Below are 6,206 nucleotides of genomic sequence, written 5' to 3'. Positions count from 1 at the left end.
CAAAAGTATAACGGCAATCAGTAGAGGGAGACGTTTAAATGACCTAGGAGGAGCCAGAAGTGGTAGAGTGTCTCCATTGTACTAGTAGTAATTGTTTTTCTGGGTAGCTGTAGAGTGTCTCCACTGTACTAGTAGTAATTGTTTCTCAGGTCCCAAGACAAAACAGCCCATCCACACTAGTAAATAGTAAAATCAATTCAAAAACCTGGGTGCTCTTCTTCCTCCTCGCTCCCACCCACCTCACGTCAGCTCGCTCCACTCGTACCCCCAAATTCCTCACCTAGCTCCTACAGAAAACCCCGGCTCCCCTTCTTCCTCACTCCTATAGAAAACCCCCAGCTCCCCTTCTTCTTCGCTCGCACTACAACTAGGTTCGTCATTCGTTACTCTGCTCAAATCCGTGAGCGTGACGCAACGCCCTCGAGGAAAATGGAGTCGGCTGACCCCAGTGCCAAGAAGATGAGGCTCCCACCAGCGGCGACGCCTGTTGTAGATCCCGCACCCGGCAGTGCGGGGAGAAGCGGCGACCCCGCCCCCACCAGATCCCAGGAACCCATAGAATCTCAGGTGGACCGCATAAGCGATCTCCCGGACGCCATCCTTGGGGAGATCATCTCGCTTCTCCCCACCAAGGATTGTTGCCGCACCCAAGTCTCTCAATTCGGTGGCGCCCTCTATGGCGCGCAGTTCCCCTTAATCTCGACTGTCGTCAGCTATCTCTCTTCAATGATTTTGAAATCCCCAGAGCCATCATCTCCTCCCACCAGGGCTCCGTTCAAAGCCTCTGCATCCCGTCATGCTACCTGAGAAATCATACCATGCCCTGCACGGTGGACGCCTGGCTGGAATCCCCTAAATTCACAGAACTACAGCTGCTTGAGTTCTACTATTCCCCTGGAAATCACATACCACATACCGAATGCCATGAACTTGTGCCCTCAGCACCGATGTCCATCTCGGGGTTTTCGTCCTCTCTCCACACTGCCACCTTTGCGCAGTGCTACCTACCAGACAATCTGGTACTAAACCTTCGACTCCCATTTCTCAAGAAACTTTCACTTGTGCGGGTTCGTATATCGGAGGCCTCATCGCACAGCATCATCCACTCCAGTTGCCATGCGCTGGAGTGCTTGGTGCTTGTTTTCACAGTTAGAATCGGTTGTCTCCAAATAAAGTCACCTAACCTTGTAAGAATTGGAATTTCTTTTGACGGAAGGCAGCTCATTATCCAAGATGCCCCTTCACTTCAAAGGTTCATCCTTGATTCTAGTTATTCACCGTTGCAAATAACCGTCGTCTCTGCGCCTAAACTGGAGACCTTGGGTGTAATACATGATCTCTGTGCTCATTTCGATATGGTGTTTGGCTCCATAGTTCTTCAGGTACTTTATATTATCATCTACACTTGTAACCATAAGCTGCATTTTAAATTTCTGCGCATAATTTATATATCATCTTGGAGTACACATGTTGTACTAATATTATGTTCTATGCTCAATGAAGAGTTTCTCCATGGATGGCCTATCAATGGTGCTGGATTCTGTCAAGATCTTATATATCCAAATGAATAGCTTTGATTTGAACAAGATTATTGGCTTGCTGCAATGTTTTCCATGTCTGGAGAAGTTGTATATAAAGGTGATAATTTCACGCACATTGGAAGCCCGCATATAGTGTACTGGAATTAACCGTTCAGCTGTTGCTCTTTCGACACTCTTCTTTTAGACCTTAACTGATTTCAATCTTCATGTCTATTTAGGCAAAAAGATAGGGTAAGAAAGTTATAACCAATCGGTGGATTCGTAAGCATAGGGATTTTCTCACTTCTCATGAGATTCGATTGAAGACAATAACGCTTGAACGATATGTAGCCAACCGTGCTAACACAAGATTTGTCACATTCTTCCTGCTGAATGCGAGGTTACTATTGTCCACCAGGCTTAAGTTTATCAGCAGCTTGGTTTTGATGGATGGGTATGTCAAAGAGCAAACAAAGGAGTTTCGGGTGGGCAAAAGAGCTTCTGAACGTGTCGGGCTTCTATTTACAACATATTGTGGTCATAATCCAGTAAATTTTACGACCCAGGATGTTCATTCTATGGACCTGACCGATCCATTTGACTATGACTGCCGAAAACAGTGCTGGAGTTAGATGTTGTTGCCCTTTTCAATCTGTTTTTTTGCAAACCTAATGAACAATTAATCCTCGTGCTTTTGTATAGTTTGTAAGCTGGAGTTAGATGTTCCTGCCCTTTTCAACTCGGATGTGACTGTCGTATTTTCTTTGAAACAAGGCAAATGGCTTGCCATTCGTTTAATTTAGAGTGAAATATTGTAACAAATCCAAACCAAGGGAAATAACATAACTCTCGCCGGCTGCTTGAGCTCATTGTGCATTACAGAAGCCAAGTGATTAGCCCCCACCAGCACCCACAAACTTATTTCGAACTAGCACATCAAATGGGCTGTAAATTTTCATAGGAAAGGCTGCATGACCGTGACAGATTTGGATTCTGACATTTGGGACCCACGAGGAAATAGCCTATCCAAGGTGGTGTCGACTTACTAGCCAGTCAACAAATGATTCTGCCTACCAGCCGTTGGATTGACATCCAACATCTGTCGTGTATCTTCTATCTCTTGTCTTCTTCTTCCTCCAATCGCCCAAACCAAACCACCCCGTCGGCTCCGCCTGCTCCCGCCTCCCATGGCTGGCTGCGCCTCCGCCGCCCTACCGTATGTACCCTCCAACGTTGGCCAGTCCCGCCTTCTATTCCCCCACACGTCCTGTTATTCTCCGGCGACGTCAGCCCCAACACGCACCCGCGCCTGAACCAGTCAACCCTCGTACTCCCCTCCGCCTACGACTGGACCGACGCATCTTCAACGGCTCCTGTTCGTTCCATCTGAGGCCTCGCCGTCGTCCTCTGCCTTGCGGCCTTGGTTCGCTCGCCGTGCGCGGTGCGCCACCCTCTTGCATTGTCAACGTCGTCAACAACCGAGAGGAACAAGGAGATGATTGTATGTGGAGAGGATGACAGTAGGGACCCACCAGCGTCATGGCAGTACGCAAGCAAGTGCCTCTATAGTACAAGCCCAAAAATATGGTTCCTCCTAATGCTTGGACATCTGGGGCTCACGCCATTGTCAACGTAGTCAATAAATGAGAGAATTACACTACGAGTGGCTGACACCAGGGACCCAGCAAGTCGCGCAGTTTTTTTTTGAGGAACAAGTAGTTGTTATTTATACTAGTTTTAGCGATGGATCAGGGTAACAACGGGGCTGTGGCCCGTCTAGCCAGGGTTTTATTTATGTTTACCACATCATGAGCCCAGTTGTGTCTTTTTTCTTGCTGAAAATGGCTAGCCCAGTTCTATTTTTTTAAAGAAATACCCAAACAAGGCCTACTTGCTTTATGGGCCCTGCTGGGCTACAAATCTTTCAAGACGGGGAGAGTTTCATTCGGTTTGCCCAAAAATGGGCTGTACATTTTTAAAACACATCAAACCGGGAATTAGTTTCAATTTTTTTCATTACAAGATCTTAAATTCCATTGATTTTTATGCGTGGACAATTATTTGGATTTTATATTTATATAAATTATTTTTCAAAATAGTTTGAATGTGAATCGATATTTCTAGATTAAAAATAGTTGACCACACCGAAATATGCAAAATTTCGTATACTTTTTAACCGTGGCCACAATATGGGGTGTGATGGTAACAAAAAGAAGATAGGCTCCAAAAAAATTCTTAAGAATTAGCAAATGGGCTGTACATTATTAGAAATAATGGCAGATGGGTTGTATGCTGTTTTCCACGGATTTGAGGCTGACTTGTGCGCCTACTATAGGTTGACGCATATGCTTTCATAAAAAAAAGGTTGACGCACACGCAACGCCCTGTCAACTTAATCAACACACGAGAGCAGTGACTGTTGGATGTCCATCCAATGGCTGTCGTGCTTCTTCAATCTCTGCTCTTCATGCTCAAGCCACTCAAACAAGCGCCGGTGGGACTGCCTGCTCCCTCCTCCCGCGGCCGGCTATGCTGCGGCGCAGGCCTCACCCGGCCCCACCGTACTCCCATCGCTGGCCTAGCCATCCCTCTACTCACCCACATATGCTGTTATTCTCCGGCGATGGCAGACGAACCAGTAAACCCTCGTACTCCTCCGTGTGGGAAACAACTGCCGAGTATTCCCTGGCTCCGTGTCGTTCCCTTCCTAGGCCTCGCCGCCATCCACCGCCCTGGTGCTCTCGGCGCGCCTGGTCAACATGGTCAATGAACGACATCCATCAGAAGTGGACTGTACGTGGAGAGGCTGACAGCTGGGTTCACGGCCGCATGCAAGGAAATGCCTCCTTATTACGCGCAAAATAATGATTCCTCCACCTGACAGCTAGGACCCACAGGAAGGGCCTCTGTGTTTTGCAAAAAAAACGTTCCCCCCGCTGACAGGTCGGACCCACCAGCTATATCTTCGCACGCAAGGAAGTGACTCCTTATTACGCCCAAAAAAATGAATACCCCCTGCTAGCTGGGACCCACCATATTGTTGGGCTGACTTGTGGGCCTACTAAGTTGACAGGGACAGAGAGCTTTGTCAACTTAGTCAATACTCCAGTGACCGTATGATGTCCATCCAACGACCATAGTGCTTCTTCAACCTCTGGTCTTCTTGCTCCAGCCGCCCAAAGCAGCACTGGTCGTGCCGCCTGCTCCTGCCTCCCGTGGCCGGCTGTGCTACCGCGGAGGCCTCACGGCCCCCATAATACTCCCACCACTGGCCAGGCCATCCCTCCACTCACCCACACCCCCTGTTATTCTGCGGCGACGGCAGCCTCACACCGCAGCCGAACCAGTGAACTCTTGTACTCCTCTCCGCGTGGGCATCCACTGCAGAGTCTTGCTCGGCTCCGCGTCGTCCCCTTCCTAGGCCTCGCCGTCATCCACTGTCATGGTGCTCTCAGCGCGGTGTGGTCAATGTGGTCAACGACCGACTTCCATCGGAAGAGTACTATATGTGGAGAGGCTGACAGCTGGGTCCATGGCAGCCGCAAGGAAGTGCCACCTTATAACACGGAAAATAATTATTCCTCCACCTAAAAGCGGGGACCCACCGGACGGGCCACCAGTATTTTGCAAAAAAATCGTTTCCCCCTGACTGTTGGGACCCACCGGACGGACCACTGTATTTCACCAAAAAAACATTCCCCCCGCTGTCGGCTCGGACCCATCGAAAGTGCCTCCTTATTACGCACAAAAAATGAATACTCCCCCGGCTAGCTGGGACCCACCTTGCTGGGAGGCTGACTTGTGGGCCTACTAAGTTGACGGGGACGAAGGGCTTTGTCAACTTAGTCAATATGAATGATTCTAGCTCCAGTGACCGTACGATGTCCATCCAACGGCCGTAGTGCTTCTTCAACCTCTAGTCTTCTTGCTCCAGCCGCCCAAAGAAGCGCCGGTCGTGCCGCATGCTCCTGCCTCCCGTGGCCGGCTGTGCTGCCGCAGAGGCCTCACCGCCCCCTACTATTCCCACCGCTGGCCAGGCCCTGCGGCGACGACAGCCTCACACCAGCCGAACCAATGAACCCTCATAGTCCTCTCCGCGCGGGCTTCCACTACCGTGTCGTCCCCTTCCTAGGCCTCGCCGTCGTCCACCGCCGTGGTGCTCTCCGCACGGTGTGGTCAACGTGGTCAACTTCCATCGGAAGAGTACTGTACGTGAAGAGGCTGATAGCTAGGTCCACGGCCACAGCCCAGTTTTTTTGTGATTTGCCAAGTAAGTCGCTTTGTCAGGCCTGTTGGGCTGCAAATCTTTCAAGACGAGGAGAGCTTTCATTCAGTTGGCCGAGAAAATGGCCCATCAGTAATGAGAAATGGGTTGTACATTTTTAAAACACATCAAACCGGTAATTAGTTTCAAATATCTTTTTTTCATTTCAAGATTTTAAAATACATTAATTTTTATGCGTGGAGAATTTGTTGGATTTTATATTGATATACATTTATTTTTAAAATAAGTTTGAATGTGAGTCGAAATTTCGGGATTAAAAACAGTTCGGACCGCACCGAAAAATGCAAAATTTCGTATAATTTTTAACTGTTGCCACAATATGGGCTGTAATGCTAACAAAAAGAATATGGGCTCCAAAAAAACCTTAAGAATTAGCAAATGGGTTGTAAATTATTAGAAAT

This window comes from Triticum dicoccoides, chromosome 7A (assembly GCF_002162155.2).
Source record: "Triticum dicoccoides isolate Atlit2015 ecotype Zavitan chromosome 7A, WEW_v2.0, whole genome shotgun sequence".
In the NCBI taxonomy this organism is placed as follows: domain Eukaryota; kingdom Viridiplantae; phylum Streptophyta; class Magnoliopsida; order Poales; family Poaceae; genus Triticum; species Triticum dicoccoides.
Note: the sequence above shows the minus strand (reverse complement) of the source record.